Source organism: Cynocephalus volans, chromosome 15 (assembly GCF_027409185.1).
Source record: "Cynocephalus volans isolate mCynVol1 chromosome 15, mCynVol1.pri, whole genome shotgun sequence".
Classification (NCBI taxonomy): domain Eukaryota; kingdom Metazoa; phylum Chordata; class Mammalia; order Dermoptera; family Cynocephalidae; genus Cynocephalus; species Cynocephalus volans.
In genome coordinates, this window is record NC_084474.1 from 5,456,935 (window position 1) to 5,482,423 (window position 25,489).

At 38.1% G+C, this 25,489-nt stretch overlaps 1 pseudogene; it reads right to left on the reverse strand.

Moving 5' to 3' along the window:
- Positions 1–1,371: 1,371 nt before the first annotated feature.
- Positions 1,372–25,202, reverse strand: LOC134364169 (centromere protein J-like; annotated as a pseudogene).
- Positions 25,203–25,489: the final 287 nt, after the last annotated feature.

The following is a 25,489-nucleotide window of genomic DNA, read 5'->3' on the forward strand; positions in this document are numbered from 1 at the left end:
GTTCCATGTATTTTGTTATGTATTTTATTTGTACAGTATTTGCACTGTATTGAATTACTCAATTACAAATCTTCTGTAGGACCTTGTATAGTTGTGAGAGGTTTTCTAGTATACACACATAGTAGTGGAATTTGGTGGGTCGTGGGGTGGTTGCTTTCTAAAACTGGTTTTACCAATTTACTCTGCCATCAGTTGTCTGAGTTCCTTGCCAGTACTTGATGTAGCCAGACCTTTGCCAGATATTTGCCAGGATATACTGGTATAAAAAGGTATCTCGTTGTTTTAATATGCATTCTGGCTTATTAGAGTCAGAGAGCATTCTGTCACTTGCTTGTTGATATGTTTGTCTATTTTTCTGTTGAGTTAGCAATTTTCTTACTGATTTGTAGGAATTCTTTATGTATTCTGGATAGTAATCCTTTGTCAGGTATATGTATCTTCTTTCCATTTGATATAGTTAGTAGTAACTTTTGACAAGGTTTTCACTCATTTATTAGCCTTCTCCTTTAAGGTTTGTGCTTTCTGTGTCTCATTTAAAAATCCTTCACTATCCTGAGATAATATATTAAACTCATTTTTTTTGAAAAGTTTTAAAGTTTTGTTTTTCATGTTGAGATGGCTTGCCCATCTTTCAAGGACACCTTGCTTCTGTCAGCCTGCAGTTTTATCAGTGATAACATCAAGGTAGCTGTGGTCCATCAGTTAACATTGGCTAGCAATTACACCCCCTCCACTCTCAGGTTTCCCATTTTGACAAGTTACATAGTCAGCCTTGTTATAACTGCTTTCTCCTATGATTATCTACTACTTGTAATACTGTTTGACCTATTTGTATTCCTTCATTGTTGTTAACTTCCCATTCTACAACAACTAATGAATCTCTATAGTAGATCAAATGTTTTAGTCTTGGCACTAATTGAAAATTTTGGCTAGAAGAGACATTCACTTACTCCTTGAGCATACTTTCTGTGCAAGTCCATGTTCTGTGGTTGAGGTGCTTGTGGGACATCTATTTGATGTACTTTGTGTACTTGTCTTATAACCATCTCCAGCCAATAAAAGCACTCATTTTATTATGTTAAAAACCTGTACACAGTTTATAACAGATAAAGTAATGATGCTTTCCTTAGTTAAAGGAAGATAGGGTAGTGAATTATAAATGAAAGCTGTCCTTGTGCATTTCAAAGAATATAAAAATGAACAACATACAGTGTAAACTTTTATTTTAGAATCCAAACATAATCTTTACCATTTATATACACACATACATGCATACAGTCTACATAAACAGCAGAATCCACAAGAAATGTACATTTTTTAACAAGAAAATCAGTGTTACTTCCTGATTAAGATACACAAGGATAGTTACTATTACATGTCCATTAGAAGATTACTGTCCTTGTCCTTAACTCTTATTTGACCAGGTGTGTATTTGGTTTCTTGCTGACCATTCATATGTAAAGTTTTAACTGTGCCACCTGCATATTCCCTCTCTTGAACTGGGCAGTATGGAGTTCTCTTTGGCCATTATTCAACTCTTATGATTTTGTTGCCGTCACTGTAATATTTAAAATAGAATTTAATCACTTAAAAAATATAAAACATACAACAGGAAAACTATTAAAATGGAGACCTTTGATTGTGGAGGTTATTTCTCAACCCCTCTTGGTCCTTTTCTCTATAAAATTACAAATTCTTTCTACAGTGTTTCTGCTTCAGGCTGATAGTTCTAGTTGTCAGATTAGCACTTATATGTACCCATGAAAAGCTTGTTTTAATAAATTTACTTTATTTTTTCACCACAAAATGCTTTTTTATTTTCATGTGTTCAGCCTCTAAAAGAAATTGATCATTGTGTTAAACTCTGGCTACTTCAGTTTTGACCCTTCTTTTCACTAACTTGAAAACCATCTGGGTGCATGCTCTGTATCAGGTGGGGAAGAGAGCTATATTCCTGGAAAGGGGCACAATCACCCTTCAGATCTATTTTGAAGCAATGGTACAAAACAGAATATGAAAAAGTTAACACCAAGTTGATTTCTTGACATGGCTGTGGAACAGTCAAACTGAACCCCAGATATAGGTATGATGTGCCATTATAAATACAAGGCTGGCTAAAGACTGACAGTCACCACTTCTGAACACAGGCAGGTGCTGGCACTGGATGACTTTTTTCTATAAACTTAATGAGCCATCTCTATGCCACGTTCAAGTGACTCAACACTGCTCACAGCTGCTCCTTCATGAGTGTAGTCCCTGCCCCCCTGAAGCGTATCACCTGAGAGCTTATCAGAAATGCACATTACTGGAGTGGGTCCCAGCAAGCTGTGTTTGTACAATCCAGGTGATTGTAATACACACTAACATTTGAGAACCACTGCTAAAAGTCAAAACTGCAAAAATAATCCTAAACAAACTAATAACATCTGGGATTTGCCTGGGTATAGATGAAGAAAGATTGGCCATGATTTAATACTTGTTGAAGCGGGATGTATGGGTACCTAGAGTTTTTCATATTATTTTCTCTACTTTTTGTTATAGAAATTTTCAAAATTAGAGTTAAAAAATTTGAAACATTTCTGAAATCATTTAAAGCACTATGTACACAAAAGTTTTTCATCTAACTTTAGAACAAATTGCTATTTATTTAGTCGAGCACCAGATAAAGTTTCAAAACCGTGTTAAGGGAAAAACACTATCATGGCCAGTTTCCACATTATCTGAATTAGTATTTTTACCTTTTTTATTTTTTTATTTTTGGCAAGTTTCTGTCACAGGATTCAGGTTAATTAAGTGTACCTATAACATGTTAGTTGTATGCAAGTCAATGGGTACTTAATTGTCACACTCTAGGAAAGGAGATGAAAACTGAAAATAGGCCACTGAAAGTGGCAAACCTTCGCCCTAGTTTTAATGAAAATGGTGATAAGGGAGCTCTTTATCATGGATTGAAGAAGTGTCTAATTTCAAGAAATGTAACTCAGAAGAGCAAAGAAAGAGGTTATTGATTTCAAAAAACGGGATCAAGGAGGCCAGAATAAAGAACTTATCCAGCTGGGGCAGAGAGATCCAGAAATTCAAAATACGAGCAAGAGGAGAGAGATACAGTCTAACTTAAACATGGCTGCCACTGTCTGGTCATTCTTAAAAACTGACAGGGCAGCCTTCACCGTTTTCAAATCTCACCAAACATTTCTAGACAAATACTTGCCATTCCCATTTTCTGGAATGCTATATGAGTATAGACTCCCTCTAGAGCTCTAGGCTAAGACTAACACTAGATTATGTGGCAAGATATTTACCAAGAGCCTGCCTATCTCAAACTAGTTCTAAATTCCAAAATGCTGAGAACTTGTCTCACCTGCTCTCGAAGTGTCTTTGTTCAGTTATGAACTTGCTGAAATTTTGAATTACTTCTATACAAATGTTTTAGATTTGTAAATATTCAATTGGTAATAAATGTTGAGCCATGAAAATCTAGAAACAAATTTAACAAGTGTCATACCATTGTATTCTTGACAATTGTATCATCTGGAAAAATGCTTTTTTCTTGCCCATCAATCAGCAAATAAGTTTTTAACAGTCTGGTCAGGAAGCGTGCTTTCTTTTCTTCCATCTGGGAAATGTTTTTGTGTTTTAAAAAGGTTACCATAAATATTTTTTAAAGGAAGGGAAGAATTTAATAAGGAGAGGGCAGAGCAAGTTTGTACCTATTTGTCCACTGGAGAAATGTAAGACTTCCAGTCCTTCCGGGCATGCGGTGTGAGTGGCCCAGCATCTGCATAGGAGCAGATCTGTAAAGACGCAGAGTGAGCGTGCCTTTCCTGCAGAGGCGGTGCAGCCACCAGCGAAAGGCCCCCACGGGGACATACCACTCTCTCATCTGGCACAACCTGCTTCACATCACCGTTGAAGGTGAGGGTGACAGTCTTCCCATCCACACCCACTTCCTTCCACGTTCTGTTGGGAAATGGAATAGAATGGCACCTGTTCTTATAAACCTTTTCCACCTTAAAAAAGCACAAGTTATCAATAGGTAGGATTTCCTCCTGATACCATGTGATTAAAATATGCTTACTTTGAGATTTTTTATACTAAAAAGTAAAACATTCTCTAAAGAGTAGAATAGATCCTTTATTTCATTAGGAGGTGCAAATTGGTGATTTTCTCATCTTCTCAGTCCTTTTCCATTTATTAACCATATTCATCTAAAAAAGAAAAACTTTCCTCATCAGCGATATTCCCCTACAGGAAAGTTTCTGCTTCCTTTTGGTGGCTGTTCTTTGTCCTCACATTCCTCAACGCCAGCAGTGAACTTTGGCCCTATCATTTGAATTAACACGGATCAGACTAGGGAATTTGAAAAAGTGAATTTTCCATAAACCTGAGGGAAAATTCCCTCATCACCTCCCTCTACCCTATGTATGTCCCTTCCTTTTTCACTGGAATACTCAGCAAGGCAGTTTTCCCACCCAAAACTTTCCTATGAACAAAAAAACCCTACAGGATCGAGCTATGAGGGGGCCCCCAACCTGGGATAAATAGAAGAAAGGCTGCAGGAAAGGAAGGCCTAGAATGGACTGAGGCTTTTAAAAAGAGGTAAGGATTAGGCTGGCGGGTTGGCTCACTTAGAGTATGGTGCTGATAACACCAAGGTCAAAGGTTCAGATCCCTATGCCAGCCAGCCAGCCAGACACAAAAACAAAAAACAAAACAAAACAAAAAAAGGTAAGGATTGCAAAGGCTTAATGGGGTTCTGTTTGGAGCAAGAACAAAGTTTAGATAAAGGGACTGTCTTCCTTCTTTTGCTGCATCTCTAAACTGGAAATGGCAACTAAATGCATGCTGTGCACTGAGCACTTTCAGTGGAGTGCAGAGGTTCAAGCTCCAAGGCACTGAAGTTAAGCCACTGTCAGCAGTCTTAAAGATCATATTTTAGAATGTTTCAAGTCTATTTTAATCCATGTTTATTTTTTATTTTATTTAACCTTTCCATCAGGATGGCGGATTACTCCCTGAATTTCTTTTTCTTCCTTCTATTTATATTTGGGATCTGAAAGTTCACTGATCCAAGTGGCTCCCTGGGCAAGGCAGCCTGTAAGGACAAGACATTTGAAGCAGCTAAAACTTGTTTCTAAAGCCAGATTCTAATGTTATGGGGTTCTGTGATTAGCACTGGTGTTATATATAAAATGTTTACAATGTTAATTAAAAAGTCTTCTTCATACATGGTCTAGAAAATTTAGTCAGTTAGCAAATCAATTTTAAGCCCAAGTAATCTGTCCGAATATATAAAAATAGAGATTTACTTGTTTCATCCAAATTACCTAAATCATGAGGTGGTACAGACTTGGATCTGCAAGATGGACTGCCTGTTGGAATAAAATTGTCAGAGTTCGTTTTAATATTTAATTGAAAAATTTTAAATTTACTAGTATGGTCAAACATTTCCTTAGTCCATATCCTTCTTTTGTGAACTGTTGTCTTTTACCCATTAAGGGAGTCCTAGTAGTTTTCTTTAATAATTTATAGGAGTTCTCCATTGTATAAATTCAAATATTTATTCAAGCACTTAAGTTCTGGGTGACCATGAAAAACAAAGACAATATCTGCTCTCAGAGATTTTACAGTTCAGAGGAAGAGAAGGGTACTCAAATAAGCTAAGAGATGGACCCAAAGGTATGTTGGAGACAGTCAAAAGGACTGTTAAGAAACTAGGTGTGGAGACAGATAAAAGAGGCATTCAAGAATACATCAGAATTTGGCTTGACCAAATAACTGGGTACTTAATTAAAACCTAAGTGCTCTAGTGGCTGTGATCTAAACTTCTTAGATTATGAACAGTACACCAATCATGTACTGTATCAGTAATACACACATTATAAAATAAGCATGCACACACCACCACCACCAACAAATTGAAGGGAATTTTTAAAAATATATTGAAGCTCTAACATTTTCTTCTTATATGCCAATGAGTCATATTGTAAACACCCCCATCTTTGAAGCATTTCAAGCAAGTGCCAGAATCTGACATGTTAAAAAGTATGATACTGGATGTTACAGGAAAATGGCCTAGACAATAAGAATAGAGGCAGGAAGTCAGCCAGGAGGCTGCTGGACCTGCGTGAAGGCTGTGTGGCACCAACAGAGTCAGAAAAATTTCCATTATACCACATAAAATCACTGATTCACAGGTCCCAAATCGCCAAGTGTGAGCAATTTCATACAGTTCAACATAAGTAATGGATTCAGAAATAGCAACATCAGAGGATGGCCGGTTGGCTCACTTGGGAAGGCATGGTTCTGATAACACCGAGGTCAAGGGTTCAGATCCCCATACTGGCCAGCCCCCACCCCCCAAAAATCAACATCAGAAGAATGAGTCCAGGGACTGACTGAAGTGGAGGGTAAGGATAAAAGAAAAAAGGAATCAGAGGACACAGAGGTTTGGCTTGAGAACATGGGTAGAGGGTGACAAAGCCCTAGGGATAGCAGGAGTGCTCTGTTTTGGATGTGATACAGGAAGAGCATCACCTTCCACCTCACTGGGTACCTGTGCAAAGCAAACTATAGCCATGCATCATTTAACAGGAAACTTCTGAGAAATTTACCGTCAGGCGATTTCGTTGTGCAAACATCATAGAGCGTACCTACACAAACCTAGGTGGTACAGCTACTGCACACCGAGGCTACGTGTGTAGACTGTTGCTTCTACGTGAGTAATGTGCTGCACTATGACGTTACTAGGTGGTAGAAATTTTTTGGATCCATTATAATATTACAGGACCACTGTTGTATGTGTAGTCCGTCATTGACTGAAACATTATGTGGTGCATGGACTGTACCATTAGAACTATGTTACGTAAATCATTTCTAACCTTACAATCACCTCCAGAGAAAAGACTACTATTCTCACTTTATAGGTGAGAAAACCAAGGCTGAGAGATCTAATAACTTGCCAAGGTTGTCAACTAATACAAGGAAGAAACACAATTATTACACACATTGTATACATGTATACATGTACCAAAATATCACACTGTACCACGTAAATATGTACAATTATTGTGTGAATTAAAAATATATAATAAACACAAAATTTAAAAGGCAGAACCAGGATTCAAACTCATTATACTGTATAATTCTCTCAAGCTGATTATGAACTGACATTAACTTGAACTCTTATGTATCCACTTCTTGGGCAGAACAGGGAGCACGGCCTGACTCCTGGGCACAGGCTCACTGCCTGGAGGCTGCTGCACACAACTTACAGAACTCATGTGACACAGGAGTGGGGAAAAATAAAACTAGGTAACAAATGGTGCTGAAATAGCTGGTCTAGATGCTATAAGGGGTGTGTTTATGACCTCAAGATAGGGAAAGACTTAAGAAAAAGCACCATTTGTATAGGAAAAACTGAACTTCGGCTACATTAATATAAGAATTTGGATTCATCAAAAATACTGTAAAGAGTAAAAAGACAAGCCAGAATGGGAGAAGATATTTGTAATATATGTGGATTATGATGGGTAAAATACCTGAACCAGCTCTTTTGAAAAGAGGAAATCTAGATAGCTAATAAGCAGAGGCAAAGTGTTCAGTGCATTTAGCAATCAGGAAAATGCAAATTAAAACTACAATGAGATACTATTACACCCTACCTGACTGGCAAAACCTTAAATCTGACAATGCCAAGTATTGACAAGGTGTGTAGCGAAACAAGCACTTTCATCGATTTTGAGAGTGTGAAATCATTTTGGAAAATATTTTGGCAAAATCTATTAGTGTTGAAGATATTCATACCAATTCCCCAGTCACTCCAGTCCTAGGTACATGCCTAAAGAAGTGAATGTGTATACACCCGACAGATACAGGGATGTTCGTGGCATCATTGCTTAACATACCAGAACCTTAAAAAAGAGCATCTATCAACAGAATATTCAAAAGTGGAATCCTACCTTGCAGTGAAAATTAGTGAACTAGAGGCTATAGGTCTACAGGATTCAATCTCAAAAACAATGTTTAGTGAAAGATGACATAGGAATATAAATACAGTATGATAAAGCTCAAAAACTAGTGAAATATTTTTTAGGGTTGCACTACAGGAGTTTATAAGGAAAAGTAATACCATGCAGGGGCAGTTCTGGAGTGCCGCTGGTCTGTTTCTTACCTAGGTTGTGATAAGCCAAGAAGCATGTGCTTTATAATTGTCAAATTGCATATGTTATATCCACTTTTCTAAATTTATTTCACACACACAAAAAATTAATTTCAGGTAGATTAAAGACCCATATGTGAAAGCAAAAGTTTATAGAAGAAAACAGTATATTTATGACCTGAGGATTGAGAAGAATTTCTTAAAGTCATAAAAAGCAAAAACCATGAAAAATATTGATAAATTCAATTTTAAAAGGAAAAACATATATATATATATATATATATATATATATATATATATATATATATATATATATATATATATATATAAAACAAATGCCAAAAAGCTAAACCCAGATTGGGAGAAGATACTGGCAGTACTTGTAACAAATAAAGGATTAGTATGCAGAATAATTAACTTCATTAAGGAGAAACACATATACCCCCAAATTTTAAATGGGCAAGGAAAATGAACAGGCAATTCACAAGTGTGGGAGCACATAGGCTTGACAAAGAACAGGGAGTGCACCAAGGGCAAAAGTCCTAAATGCACTTATGCAGAACCTAAGTGCTGAAAACAGCACATGCTGGAAACAGCAAATAGTTTCTGCTAGATTAGAGAACAACATAAAGGTCATTTCTTAACCAGCTTCACTCCCTTTCCTTTGTTTCTCAAGATGTTTTTGAGATTGCCTCATAGCCAATTTCTTTTCAATCCTTTGATAAATGATTGATTAAGTTGTTTTTTTTCTCTTGTATTACATTGTCTTTCCAATAAAAGCTGAAGCAAATACCCACTCAGGGCTGTGTCTTGTTTCTCCCTTCTTCAGGGAGTTTTCTCACTGCGGACCCTTCAGGCTTCTCATTGCTCTTACTATTTGGGCTCTGAGTAATCTTTGTGTCTCTGTCACACGGTGAGAAGTGACACACAAGGAATTGCAGATGTGCACTAAATGTAAGAAAAGATGCTCACACAGCCTTACCAGTGATCAGGAAAATACATATTAAAACTACACTGAACCGACATTTCACATCTGACTGGCCAAAATTTTAAAGTCTGACCAGATCAAGTGTTAGCAAATATAAAGAGCGTATTCTGCTGATTGTAAAAGACTGGTACAACCACCTTGCAGAGCAAAGGGAAAACCTCCTAAAGTTGCACAAGCCTGCCATGCCCAGCACCCTACTCTTTTTTTATATATTGGTTATGAGTATTCATGAGATAAAAAGCTGATTGTCACCCCTCATACCCATGATGTGAGGGCCAGATTCATACTGGCAGCATACCCTTTACCACAAGTTGCATTTATACCCTGTGTCCCCCACCCAATTATCCCCAACCTCTCTCCCCCTCCCCCTTCCCCCCCTCCACTTTGTAGCCCAAGGAATGTTCTCCATCTCCACAAGTCCAGCACACCACTGTGATCTTTCTTTCCCTCTTAGCTCCCACATATGAGTGAGTAAATGTGGTATTTTATCCCTCTGTGCTTTGCTTATTTCACTCAATGTAAGTTTCTCCAGGCTCATTCATGTTGTTGCATATGGGAGTATTTCATTCTTTTCTATGGCAGAGTAGTATTCCATGCTGTATATATACCACAGTTTCTTTATCCAGTCATCCATCAATAGGCATTTAGGTTGGTCCCATGTCTTGTCTATTGTAAACAGAGCTGCGATGAACATGGGAGTGCAGGTGTCCCTTCGACATGATGATTTGCATTCCTCTGGGTATATACCCAGAAGTGGGATTGCTGGATCATATGGAAGATCTATCTGTAGTTGTTTAAGAAACCTCCACACTGTTTTCCATAGTGGTTGTACTAATTTACAGTCCCACCAACAGTGCAGGAGTGTTCCCTTATCTCCACACTCTCACCAGCATTTGTTATTCACCATCTTTTTTATTATAGCCAGTCTAACTAGGGTGAGGTGGTATCTCAATGTGGTTTTAATTTGCATTTCCCTGATGACCAGTGATGCTGAGCATTTTTTCATGTACCGTTGGCCATTTGTATGCCTTCCTTTGAAAAATGTCTGTTCAGCTCCTTTGCCCCTTTTTTAATTGGGTCATTTATTTTTTTACTGTATAATTGCTTGAGTTCTGTGTATATTATGTATATTAATCCCTTGTCAGATGCATAGTTAGCAGAAATTTTCTCCTGCTCTATAGGTTGTTGTTTCACTTTGGTGATTGTTTCCTTTGCTGTGCAGGAGGTTTGTAGTTTGATATAGTCTCATTTGTTTTTTTCTTTTGCTCCTTGTGCTTTTGGGCTCATGTTCATAAAGTCTGTGCCCAGACATAGTTGCTGAAGTGTTTCATCTATATTTTCCCTTAGTAATGTTACAATTTCAGGTCTTATACTTAAGTCTTTAATCCATTTTGAGTTGATTTTAATGTATGGTGAGAGATGCATATCTAGTTTCATTCTTCTGCATATGGATATTCAGTTTTCTCAGCACCCCTTGTTGAAGAGGCAGTCTTTTCCTCAATGTAGATTTTTGTTGCCTTTGTCCAATACCATATGGCTGTAAGCCTGAGGGGTGATTTCTCGGTTCTCAATTCTACTCCACTGGTCTGAATGTCTGTTTTTATACCAGTACCATGCTGTTTTGGTTACAATAGTTTTGTAGTATAATTTGAAGTCAGGTAGTGTTATGCCTCCAGCTTTATTTTTTTTGCTCAGGATTGCTTTGGCTATTCAGGGTCTTTTGTTATTCCATATGAAGGGTAAGATTGTTTTTTCCATTTCTGTGAAGAATGTCATTGGTATTTTGATGAGGATTGCATTGAATCTGTAGATTCTTTTGGGTAGTATATTTTCACAATGTTAATTCTTCCAATCCAAGAACATGGAATATATTTCCATCTTTTTGTGTCTTCTTTAATTTCTTTCAGAAGTGGTTTGTAGTTCTCATTGTAGAGGTCTTTCACCTCCTTGGTTAAATTGATCCCTAGGTATTTTATTTTTTTCATGACAATTGTAAATGGGCTTACTTTATTTCTCTTTCTTTTGTTCATTATTTGAGTATATAAATGCAACTGATTTGGGGGCATTTATTCTGTACCCTGCAATGTTACTGAAGTTATTAACCAGCTCTAGGAGTTTTTTGATAGAGTCTAGGTTTTTCTATATATGGCATCATATCCTTTGCAAATAGGGAAAGTTTGACTTCGTCTTTTCCAGTCTGGATTCCATTTACTTCTTTCTCTTGCCTGATTGCTCTGGCTAGTACCTCCAGTTCTATGTTAAATAGAAGTGGTGAGAGTGGGCATCCTTGTCTTGTTCCTGTTCTTAAGGGAAAGGCCTTCAGCTCTTCCCCATTCAGAATGATACTGGCAGTGGGCTTGTCATAAATGGCTTTTATTGTGTTGAGATATTTTCTTTCTATACCTAATCTGTTGAGAGTCTTTATCATGAAGGGATGTTGAATTTTGTCAAATGCTTTTTCAGCATCTATTGAGATAATCATATGGTCTTTGTCCTTGAGTTTGTTGATGTGATGTATCACATTTATTGACTTTCACAGGTTGAACAATCCTTGCATCCCTGGAATGAATCCCACTTGATCATAGTGTATAATTTTAAAAATATGTTCCAGCACCCTACTCTTGATGCATATCCTGGAGAGCCATGTACATAGTCAGGACATGCCCTGTAGCCTATTCATTATCCTGCAAAATGAGAAACCGAGCGCCCATCAACAGTGTTCCTATTGTTCCACTCACTGTGGAAGTACAAAATCAACTGCGGTTTTTATGTGTTAATGTGGGTAAGTCTTACAATATTGAGAGAAAAAAGCAAATTTCAGAAAGACATAATATGATATAATATTGATTTATGGACACAATGTAGGAAAAGAATAAACAAGCATGGAATGCTGTCAGGGTAGAAATTAACTGGGGGAATAAGATAATGCACAAGGGCTTCAATTATATTAACAATGTTTTATTTCTTAAATTGGGTATAAATTCTCTATTCTTTATATTCTAAAATAGTTTAAGAAAAGGATCATGCAGCTTCTTACCTAGTGTTGGCAAATAATTTTTCTTGTATTTTTCTACCTGGGTTCCTGAAGAAATCTGACTTTTTTGAAATCAAACAGGTAGTTTCTATAGTATGAGACAAAATTTTAAATACAAAATAAGTGTTAGTCTACATATTAGTACAGTGAGTGAAACTAACAGAACTCTGCTAGAGATCAGAAGGCTGTAGGTTTATATGTGGTGTTTTCCTTTACCACAACAGGCCAAAGAAAACTAGCTGTTATCTAGGGATGAACTATGTACACACGCTCCTTTTGACACATATTCGTTCTTCATGTTAGGACACAGTAGGCTGCATAGCCTACATGCAGTTCTCTGGCTATTACAGATCAGCAGAGGGTAGCACCGGCCTGAGCTCATGGTGCTCATGGACAGAGGCAGGGGGATCATGGTCACGCTCGCTGGGACAGAGTGTGGCTGAGCCCAGCTCTCTCTGAGAACATGGCTCCCTTGCTTGCGCTCAGAGATCTCCCTGCCCTCCCTACCCCCACCCTAGCCAGGAGATCACACTGCCCGCCCGCCCTGCTCCCTGCAGGGCATAGTACTTCTTTGCTCCTCAGTGGCCCGGCCTACGCCCCCTCCCCCTCCAGTCTGTACTCTGTCCTGCCTCCGCTATGTACCCTGACGGGCCAGCCCCAAAGCTATCGATACTGGCAGTTATCAATAACTACAAAAATCACTGTCAAAGCATTCCACTTACAAAGGTCCAGAACGTGGGCATTCTACTAAGCAATCAGCCTGATCTCTTCAAAAAAGTTAAAGCCATTTAATAAAAAGCTCAAGTATTTATGGATGAGAAGCCATGATTTCTGCAATTATCTTCAAATGATTCAGCAAAATGGTCGCCGTGGTTGAGTACAGGTGGGTGTTCAGGTGTTCACGGCACTATGCTTTCACCTGTCCTCTACTTTAGGAAGAAAGGAGAGAGCGGGCACCACATTCTGTCTTTCCCACACATTCCTCGCATACGCAGTGCCCTGACCCTGTGGGGGCCCTTCCCGCCCGCAGGTGCTGTTCTGTCACACGCTGCCCACCTCCACGCCCCTGGCTCGGTGGCATTCACTCGGATGACCGCTCCTCTGCTAAAAGACAGCTCTCTGCCACTCTACACCCAGAAAGCTGAACAAGAGGGAACCGCGGTGCACAGTTTGCACTTCAAACGTGCGGTCCCTAACCTCCAGGGCCCGGTGCAGCCCAGGAACCATCCCCTCAGCCTGGTCGCTCGGGTGGTGACAGCACTGGCAGGGACCTCCCCGCCGGCAGCCCCCACACGCCCTGCACCTGGGAGTTTCCACCGTAACCGACGCAAAGAGCGCGCCCTGCAGCCCCCGCCCCACCGCCTGCAAACCTCGTCCCCTCCGCAGGGACCCGACGGCCGCCTCGCCCTCACCCGGCTCCGCGGCAGCCCTGGCGCAGGGCCACTGTCCCCACGAGGTGCGGCCTTCACGGCTCCTCTGCCCGCTCCTGCGGAGGCTCGACCTGGCTCGTCCCGCGGGCCTGTCACCGCCCCCTCCCCCGAGCCTGCCCAGCGGCCGCCCCAATGCACCCCACCCCGACAGCGCCCGCCGGCTGGGCCCCCAAGCGTCACCATCTCGCCCACCCGTTTCACTTGTCTGTCCTATTTACAGTCTTTCTCCCCTACTGGAATATAAGTTCCGTGAGGGCAAGGAACTTTGTGTCGCTCCTGGCTGTGCCGGGGCAGTGCCTGGCACCGCCTAATTACTGACATAGACGAATGAAAGAGCAATTACTTGATTAAAAAGGATCCCGTGCACGTGACTCTGCGAAGACTTCAGGAGACCCGTTTTGGCTGAGATGCTCTGCCTATGGTGGCATGCCTCCTTCACAAGACGTATAAAAATAGCCCTGCCCTTTAGCTCGGCTGGTTACAGGCAGTGTTACAACACCAAGGTCAAGGGTACGGATCCCCACACCGGCCAGCTGCCAAAAAAAAAAAAAAAAAAAAAAAAAACCCAACCAAACAAACAAACAATTATAGAAATGAATTTAGGAAGTATCTATATATAGCAATGCTTGAAAAACAATTTTTAATTGTGGTAAAATACACATCGCATAAACTTTACCATCTTAAGCATTTTCAAGTGTGCATTTTTAGGTGCATTCACACTGTGTGCGACCATCACCAACATCCAGCCACAGAACGCTTTTCATCTTGCAGACCTGAAACTCCGCAGCCCATAAACACAACTCACGCGCCCCTCCCACCAATCCCTGCACCCACCATTCTGCTTCCCGTCTTTGTAAATCTGAGGCTCAAATATTTAACGTCATCCCCTGAGCTGACAAAACCAGCTGGCCTCCAGACCTACCGCAGACTCTTTTTTCACGGCAGTCACACACTGATCCATCCTGGGGCTGCTCTCAATGGCTTCTGCTTTCTTCCGGGCATCTAGTCGGAGTCTCTCCATCACTTTTGTCTCTTCCCAAAGGTCAGTGTTCTCTTTGACCAACATTTCTACCTGACTTCTCAGACAGCCGTGTGTACTTGACCATTTTGCTTCCTTTCATTTCCAATCTTCCTGTAAGTCTGCTATTTGCTGTTTCACAGCCTCTCAAAGAAAAAAAAAAAAAAAAAACAATTGCTAGAATTAAAACAATGCAACAGAAGAAAAGAGATATATCAATAAGACAGAGTAGCTAGCCGACAAAAACAGCAAAAGGCTTCATCGATAAATGACATTTCGAGAGCACTGGATTTCTCCAGAGAGGGGAGTAGGGATCAGGTTAGAGACTCACCTCATACCATCGACAAGATTAATTCCAGAAGTCAGGAGATAGAAGGAAGCAGACAGCACTTAGGAGTTGACTGCAACAACGCTGCCATGAGGTAGCAAAGGCCTAGCCTAAGACATCAAATGAAAGAGAAAGGTATCAATAGGAGGTATTTGGTGAAGAAAAAATTAACAGGAATTCATGAATAATTGGAGGAAGAGTTGAGATAAAGGGAAGAATATGATTCCAAAGTTGAAACTACCTGCCCTGATAACTGATTCTATTTGAAATTTATGATGAGAAATAGGTCTTAAGAAAAATGAGTCGCTTTAGATGGACTAAGAGAAGAAACTGCTGGAAATGTCTAGAAACATGTGCAAGTGCAGAAATAGAAATCAAGACTGCTGCCAGAACTAAGATGAGACCAGCCACCTACAGATCAGGTGTTATGGGAGCGACCAAGAGGAGAGGAAAGGACGGAAGCAAGAAGCATCTCCCCAAAGCACGCTCCACTGGGAGTCAGGAGAGGCAGGTGCAGCAGGGGAGGCAGGGATGTGCGAGAGCCCACACGGCATCTCCCAAAGCCTGGGCTGCAAACCTGCTGAACGAAGAGGCAGGTGCACAGGCCTGTGGCTCAGAGACCAGGCTGGCCCCAGCTCTCAGCAATCGATGAAACCTCACACTCCATGAAAATGAGAGTGAAGCCACATGTGTCGGGAGGCTGGAAAACTCAGCATGAATTCCTGACTTGAGGAAGGTGTCACACTCCAGTCTGTCACTGCAGCAGTTCTCGGTGCACCAGACGTTCAGAGCAGAGGAACTGGGCTCCTTGGGGCACAGTGGATGCCTGATCTAAGTTTTTTTTTTAAAAGGCAAAAACCAGATGGTCTGAAATGGCCAGCTGTTACTGGATGCAGGGACACTTTCAGAACTTTAAGGACAGTGCTAAAGGACAACGGCCTCCCACTAGCTGACACCCATTGAATATCAAAAGGGAAATTTCATAATTTTTTTATTGAAACACAATTGATTATGCATATTTGTGAGGTAAAGATTTGAATATCAATACCTGTATATAATAAGTGATGATCAAATCAGAATAATTAGCATAATCATCTTTATAAATGTGATCATTCTTTGTGACCCTTAACCCATTTCTTGCTAACCCCCTCCCCCTCCCCCTCCCTATCTCTAGTAACTTCAGTTCTGTTCTCTCCTTTTGAAAGTTCAACATATTATTGTGATTGTTGTTTCTTTCCTTCTTTCTTTCTTTCTTTTTTATTTATTTATTTTTTAGCTCCCACTTATGAGTGAGAGCATGTGGTATTTCTCTTTCTGTGCTTGGCTTATTTCACTTGATATAATTGTCTCCAAGTTCATTCATGTTGCTGTGAATAGCAGAACTTCACTCTTTCTTATGGCTGAGCAGTATTCCACTGTGTATATATACCACATTTTCTTTATCCAGTCATCTGTCAATGGACCTTTAAGTTGGTTCCATATCTTGGCTATTGTAAATAGAGCTGCAATAAACATGACAGTTCAAGTATCCCTTCAATATGATGATTTCCACTCTTTTGAGTATATACCCAATAATGGGACTGCTGGATCATATGGCAGTCCTATCTGGAAATTACATAATTAATTGAGTTTGTGAAAAGCTATGAATCAATAATGATGAGTGTAAATTCCAGGAGGATGGAAATGTCTTATTCATCACCAATTCCCAAATGCTTAAAAGTGTCTAGTACATAAAGTATTCTCAATAAATTTGTAGGATGAAAAATACCCAAATAAGAGTTAATATTTTTAAAAATAACTATAATATAAAGAAAGGTTAAATATACCATCTCTTTTATTTTTTAATGATTTAACAATTAGAAGAGTATTAATAAATATAGGTTTGTTTCCTATTAAATAAGTATGTTTTTAAAGTATATATTTGCACAGTAGAAGTAGAAAGAAGGATAAATACAGGGAACTATGGATTGGAAGAATTAACATTGTGAAAATGTCCATACTACCCAGAGCGATCTACAGATTTGATGTAATCCCCATCAAAATACCAATGACATTCTTCCAGAAATAGAAAAAACAATCCTAACATCCATATGGAACAACAAAAGACCCTAAATAGCTAAAGCAATCTTGAGTAAAGAAAAAGTAAAGCCACAGGCATCATACTACCTGACTTCAAATAACACTACAAAGCTATAGTTACCAAAACAGCATGGTACTGGCATAAAAACAGACACTCAGAACAATAGAACAGAACAGAGAACCCAGAAATTAACCCACATATTTACAGCCAACTTATCTTTGGCAAAGGCACCAATAACATACATTGGAGAAAAGACTTTCTTTTTAATAAATTGTGCTGGGAAAACTGGATATCCACATATAGAAAAATGGAACTAGACCCATACCTCTTGCCACATACCAAAATCAACTCAAATGGATTAAAAACTTAAATGTAAGACCTATTTGAAACTATAAAACTCCTAAAGAAAACATAGGGGAAACACTTCAGGAAGTAGGACTGGGCAAAGACTTTATGAATAAGACCCCAAAAGCACAGGCAACAAAAGGAAAAGTAAACAAATGGGATCGTATCAAACTAAAAATCTTCTGCACAGCAATAGAAACAATTAACAGAGTGAAAATACAACCTACAAAACGGGAGAAAATATTTGCAAACTACACATCTGACAAGGGATTAAACAACTTAACAAGGAGCTCAAACAACTTAGTGAGAAAACAAGTAACCTGATTTAAAAATGGCCAAAGGAGCTGAAGAAGCATTTCTCAAAGGCAAATATACAAATGGCCAACAGACACAAGAAAAAATGTTCAATATCTCTTAAGCATCAGAGAAATGCAAATCAAAACCACATTGGGACATCATCTCGCCCCTATTAGACTGGCTATTATGAAAAAGACAGAACATAGCAAGTGCTGGCGAGGACACAGAGAAAGGGGGTCCCACTCCTGCACTGTCAGTGGGACTGCAAATTAGCACAGCCGCTACGGAAAACAGTACGGAGTGTCCCCAGACAGCCACGGGTACAAATGCCTTCTGATCCAGCAATCCCACTGCTGGGTACATACCCAAAGGAATGGAAATCATCATGTCGAAGAGATACCTGCACTTCCATGTTTATGCAGCTATTTTTACAACAGCCAAGAGTTGAAACCAACCTAAATGTTCCTTGACAGGTGACTGCAAAGGAAAATGTGGTATATTTATACAATGTGTAGTGGATTGAATTATGTCCCCCCAAAACTCACTGAAGCTTGAATTGTGTCCCCCAAGTTTTGTGTTTTAGAAACTTAGCCTCCATTGTGACTGTTAAAAGGGTGGGAGATCCTATTATGGTAATTGAAAGGTGGAGCCTTAAGGAGGTGATTAGATTGTAGGACCACGCAGTAGTGAATGGATTAAAAATGGCGGTCAGAGGCGTGGTTCTGAGGGCTTTAAAAGAAGAGGAGAGTCTGTCTCTCTCTCTCTGCTCTCTCTGCTTCCACCATCTTGCAATGTGAGACCCCTGGGTCACTGCTGCCACCACAAGATGGGCTTTGGACTTCCCAGCCTCAGAAACTGTAAGCAATAAATTTCATTTTCTTTATAAATCACCCAGCTCAGTGAACTGTGTTCTAAGCAACAAAAACAAACTAATACAGACTACTTTACCATAAAGAAGAATGAAATTCTTCCATTCACAGCAACATGGATGAACTTAGAGAAAATCATGTTAAGTGAAATAAGCCAGGCACAGAAAGAGAAATACCACATGGCCTCACTCATAAGTGGGAGCTTAAAAAAAATAAAATATAAATAACAAAAAGAGAAAGAAAGATACAACAGTCACAATAATATGTTGAACTTCAAAAGGAGAGAGTAGAACTGAGGTTTTCAGAGGTGGGAAAGCGGAAGGAGAAGGGTTGAGTGAGAAATTGGTAAAGGGTCACACGGAATGATTACATTACGTAATGAGGAATATACTAATTCTCCTTACTGGATCACCACATATTGTATACAGGTATTGATATTCAGCCATGTACTCTACAAATCAATTATGTTTCTATTAAAAAAAATAAGTCAGTGGTTGCTAGTGATTGGAGAGAGGGAGGAATGAATATGCAGAGCACAGAGGATTTTTAGGACAGTGAAACTGTTCTGTATGATACTGCATTGGTGAATACATGTCAATATACATTTGTCAAAACCCAGAGAATGTATAATACCAAAAGTGGCCCCCAATGTAAGCTATGGACTTGGGGTGATGATAACGTGTCAGTATAGGTTCATTGACTTTAGCAAATATACAACTCTGGAGCAAGATGCTGATATCAGGGAGGTTGTGCATGTGTGGGGACAAGGAGTGTACTGGAATTCTTTGTACTTTCCAGTCACTTTTTCTGCAAACCTAAAACTGCTCTAAAATAAAATTTTAAAATAATAGTAATAATAATTTTGAACCCACTGGCCAGCCTCTCCCTGTTCCCACCACCCCCACACCCCAGTCTCTGGTAACCATTGTTCTATTCTCTGCCTCTGTAGTATCAACTTTTTTCCCCTTAGATTCCACATGCGAGTGAGATTGTTTGGTATTTCTCTTTCTGTGGCTGGCTTACTTCACTTAATATAATGCCCTCCAAGTCCATCCACGTTGCCACAAATGACAGTATTTCATTCTTTTCTATGGCAGAATAGTATTCCATTGTGTATATGTACCACATTTTTTTACCCATTCATCTGTTGTTGGGCACTTAGGTTGATTCCATATCTTGGATATTGTGAATAGTGATCCAGTAAACATGGGAGTACAGATATCTCCTCAAAATACTGACTTCATTTCCTTTAGGTATATACCCAGTAGTGGGATTGCCAGATCAAATGGTAGCTCTATTTATAATTTTTTGAGAGGTCTCCATATTATTTTCCATAATGGCTGTACTAGTTTACACTCCCACCAACAGTGTGCAAGTGTTCCTTTTTCTCCACATCCTTGCCAACACTTGTTTTCTTCTGTCTTTTAGTAATAGCCATTCTAGTTTGCGTGAGGTGGTATCTCATTGTTGTTTTGATCTGCATTTCTCTGGTGATTAGTGATTTGACCATTTTTTCATATGTTTGTTGGCCATTTGTATGTCTTCTTTTCAAAAATTTTCCATTAAGATCCTTTGCCCATTTCTTAATTGGGTTATTTCTTTTTTGTTGTTTTTTTTTTTGCTGTTGAGTTATTTAAGTTCCTCATGTATTTTTGGTATTAACCTCTTGTCAGATGCATAGTTTGTAAATATTTCCTCCCATTCTGTAGGTTGTCTCTTCACTTTGTTAAGTTTCCTTTGATGTGCAAAAGATTTTTAGTCTGATGTAATCTACTTGTCTTTTTTTGCTTTTATTGTTTGTGCTTTTGAAGTATTGTTTAAAAAATCCTTTCCCAGCCCTGTGTCATGGATCATTTTCCATATGTTTTCTTCTACTTGTTACATAGTTTCACATCTTACATTTATATATTTAACCCATTTTGAATGGATTTTTGTACATGGTGAGAGGTAGGGATCTAGTCTCATTCTTCTGCATGTGGATATCCAGTTTTCCCAACACCATTTATTGAAGAGACTGTCTTTTCCCCAATACATATTCTTGGCACCTTTGCAAAGATCAGTTGGCTGTAGGTGTGTGAGTTTATTTCTGAGCTCTCTATTCTGTTCCATTGGTCTCCAAGTCTGTTTTTATGCCAGTACCATGCTGTTTTGGTTACTATAGCTTTGTAGTATAATTTGAAGTCAGGTAGTGTGCTGCCTCCAGCTTTTCTTTCTTTCTTTTTTTTTTTCAGGATTTCTTTGGCTATTCAGGATCTTTTTTGGTTCTATATGAATCTTAGGATTTTTTGTTTGTTTCAGTGAAGAACATCATTCATATTTAGACAGGGATTGCATTAAATCTGTAGATTGCTTTGGGTAGAATAGCCATTTTAACTATATTAATTCTTCAAATACATGAACATGGAATATCTTTCCATTTATTTATGTCCTCTTCAATTTATTTCTTCAAAATTTTATAGTTTTCATGGTAGAGATCTTTTACCTCCTTGGTTAAATTTATTTCTAGGTATTTAATTTTTTGTTGTTTTTGTTATAGTAAAATGAATTGTTTTCTTGATTTCTTTTTCAGATAGTTTGCTATTAGGATATAGAAGTGCTACTGAATTTTGTGTGTTGATTTTGTATCCTGCAACTTTACTAAGTTTGTGTATTAGTTCTAACAGTTTTTTGGTGAAGTCTTTAGGGTTTGACTACCTCTTTTACAATTTGGATGCCTTTTATTTCTTTCTCTTGTCTAATTGCTCTGGCTAGGACTTCCAGTACTATGTTAAATAGAAATGTGAAAGTGGGCATCCTTGTAATGTTCCTGAGCTAAGAGGAAAAGCTTTGAGCTTTTCCCCATTCAGTATGATGTAAGCTGTGGGTTTCTCATATAAGAATTTTATTGTATTCAGGTACATACCTTCTATACCTAATTTGTGAAGAGTTTTTTATCATAAAGCAGTGTTGAATTTTGTCAAATGCTTTTTCTGCATCAATTGAAATGATCATATGCTTTTTGTCTTTCTGTTAATATGGTATATTACATTTATAGATTTGCATATGTTAAAACATCCTTGCATCCCTGAGATAAATCTCATTTGATCATAGTGAATGATCTTATTAATATGCTGCTGGATTTGGCTTGCTAGTATCTTGTTGAGAATTTTTGCATCTATGTTCATCAGGGACAGTGACCTATAATTTTCTTTTGGTTGTGTCCTTCTCCAATTTTGGAAACACAGTAATGCTGGCCTCATAAAATGAGTTGGGAAGTATTCCTCCCTCCTCGATTTTCTGGAATAATTTGAAGCGAATAGTTCTCCTGTAAATGTTTGGTAGAATTCAGCAATGAAGCCACCAGGTCCCAGGCTTTTTTAAAATGGAAGACATTGTATTAATAGTTCGATTTCCTCACTTGTTATTGATCTGTGCAGATTTTCTGTTTATCATAATTTAATCTTGGTAGATTTTATTTGTCCAGGAATTTATCCATTTCTTCTGTTTTATCAAATTTGTTGTTCATGATAGACTCTTATGATCCTTCATATCTCTGTGGCATCAGTTGTAATATCTCCTCTTTCATTTTTGATTTTATGTATTTGAATCTTCTTTCTTTTTTTCTTGATTAGTCTGGCTTAAAGTTTGTCAATTTTGTTTATCTTTTCAAAAAAACAACTCTTTATTTTGTCAATCTTTTCAATTGTTTTTGCAGTCTCTGCTTTATTTATTTGTGCTCACAGCTTTATTATTTCTTAACTTTTGCTAATTTTGGGTTTAGTTTGTTGCAGTCTTTCTAGCGCCTTTAGGTGCAATGGTAGGTTGTTTATTAGAAATCTCTCTTCGTTTTTGATGCAGGCATTTATTGCTATAAACATTCCTCTTAGAATTGTTTTTGCCATGTCCTACAGATTTTGATATGATGTGTTTCCATTCTCATTTATCTCAAGGAAACTTTTAATTCCCCTTTTAATTTCTTCATTAACCCATTGGTTGTTTAGGAGCATGTTGTTTAAATTCCATGTGTTTGTATAGTTTATCAAGTTTTTATTGTTGATTTCTAGTTTTACACCATTGTGGTCAGAAAAGATACTTGATATGATCACTCTCTTTTTAAATTTGTGCAGATTTGATTTGTGGCCTAATATGTGATCAATCCTAGAGAATGTTCCATGCATATCTGAGAAAAATGTGCATTCTGCCCCTGTTGGATGGAATGTTCTGTAAATGTCCATAAGATCCATTTAGTCTATGGTGCAGTTTAAGTCAGATGTTTCTCTCTTTATTTTGATCTGTCTATTGTTGAACGTGGGTTGTTGAAGTCCCCTACTATTATTGAATTGCAGTCTCTCCCATTAGGTCTGTGTTTGCTTCATATATCTGGTTGCTCTAATGTTGGGTGCATATATATTAACAATTTTGTTATATCCTCTGATCATCCTTTGATCCCTTTATCATTATATAAAGACCTTCTTTGTCTCTTTTTATAGTTTTTGGTTTAAAATATATTTTATCTGATATAAGTATGGCTATTCCTGCTCACTTTTGGTTTTTCTTTGCATGGATTATCTTTATCCCACCCTTCACTTTCAGTCTATGTTTATCCTTAATAGTTAGCTGACTCTCTTACAGGTAGCATATCATTGGGTCTTATTTTTTTTAATCCATTCAACCACTTTGTATCTTTTAATTGGAAAATTTAATCCATTTGCATTCAAGGTTACTACTGATATGTGAGAACTTATTCCTGCCATTTGATTAATTGCTTTCTTTTTTTTTTTTTTTTTTTTTGGTCTTTTTCATGACCAGCACTCAGCCAGTGAGAGCACTGGCCATTCCTATATGGGATCCGAACCCGCGGCGGGAGAGTCACCGCGCTCCCAGCGCAGCACTCTACCAAGTGCGCCACGGGCTCGGCCCCTGATTAATTGCTTTCTGGTTGTTTTATAGCTCCCTAGCTTCTTTCTTTTTCTCTTGTTATTTAACTATGTGGATTGGTGGTTTTCTGTGGTACTAAGTTTTGTTTTCCCTATTTTTCATTTGTGTATCTGCTGTAATTTCCTTTTTGTGGTTATCTTGGGACTAACATAAAGAGTCTTGTAGTTATAATAGCCGTCTTAAGCTGATAGCAACTTAATTTTGGTCACAGGAAAATACTCCAGTACCTCCCATTTATATTTTTGTTGTCTTAATTTATGTTTGTATCTGTTATACATTCCTTAACCAGTAGTTGTAGCTTTTATTGGTTTTTTTTTTTTTTTTTTTTTTTTACCATTTTGACTCACAGTAATTACATTTTTTTAAAAAGTGTCTTTCTCAGAGAAATACACTTAATACTTACAGGTGAAATGACCAGGTGTCTGGGATTTCATTTAAAACATTCCAGAATAAAAGACAAAAAAAGTGTGGAGACAAAAGAGAAAGAGGTGAAATTAGAAAGACAAAATGACCACTGGTGAAGTATGGGAATGCATTACATTATTAATGCTTCTTTAATAAAAAAGAAATTATAAAAACTGATGTGAACTGGGTGGCCAGGGCATGGGTGAGATGGAGAGATTTCACTATATATCTTTTCATACCTTTTGAATGGGAATATATTTATGTTACCTATTGAAATAAAAATTTTAATAGATCGTCTAAGTCTGACATTAGGTTTAATAAACTGAGCATTAAACAAAATGTAATGACATGTGCTTCTCTCCACAAAAATAAATAAACAGAATTAAAGACCCTGAGCCACACTGTACACAATAACTTAAGCTGTAGGTATGCAGATGAGGTTGTTCAAGGATGATGCACAATAGATATGGAAAAGGAAGAAAATGAGGAATGGAACTCAAAAATACTCGTGTTTAAAATATGGAAAATGGAAGATGAGTTTACATTTTATGCTAGAGGCTATGGACAGCCACTCAAAATTTTTCTTTTGATAAGTTGAAGTTTTAACTTTGATGAAGCCCAATATATACATTTTTTCTTTCATAGTAAGTTGTATACTGTCTAAGGAATCTTTGCATATGCCAATGTCATGAATATATGCACCTATTTTTTGTTCTGGAAGGCTTATATTTTAGCAAGAAATGCATTTGTTCTTTCTAACTGCTACATTCTTCTGATCACATCTATTTCTAGCTCTGAAATGAACAGAACTGATAATTTGGCCTATCAGCTTATAAGTTTTATAATCAAACACCCAGTTGGTCTATCAGCCTTAAATTATTACAAATGAACAGAACTAACAGTATTTGATGTATGGTGGGTCAAAAAGATTAACACAACATTACACTGCTAAATTTCTAACTCATAGCTTATTAATTCATCCATGTAATTATCATGGTCTTTTCTGGGACACCTTTAGTAAGCCTTTATTAGTAAGATAAGAATTGGTATATCCTACTCTTTAGAAGTCAGACTATAAAAAATATTCCTGATGCAGTGTCTTGAACAGATTATTTGTGAAGTGAATGAGTAATGGATTGATACCCAGTTTCTCTTTGACAGATCAAATAACTCTAATGAGATTCTTACAAGATATCACCTTTACTAATTTATATGAGCATAATGTAAAGAACCAGCACAGTATTTCTTCACACTCTTTTTTATCTGGAAAAGTTCTTGCAGCTGTAGTATACTTTTCAAAAATATTACATCCCTTTTGTAGCTTCCTCATTTCTTCCTTTTAAAATTTTTCTATTCGAGCCAGTTCTTTTACTTTCTGTTGCTCAAAGTCTGCAATTTCTTTCCTAAAGTGGCCAAACCATGTTATCACCTAAGGGGATCATCTCTATATAGTAACACATGTGTGGCATCAAAGAACCCATTTACAGTAAATCCATCTTCAATCCACAGACCTGAAATAACAGCCAATCCACTCACCAAAGCATTCATCCAACAAGCATTCAGCAAGCACCTGCTGTGAATCAGGCACTCTACTGGATACTGGGGAAATCATATCAA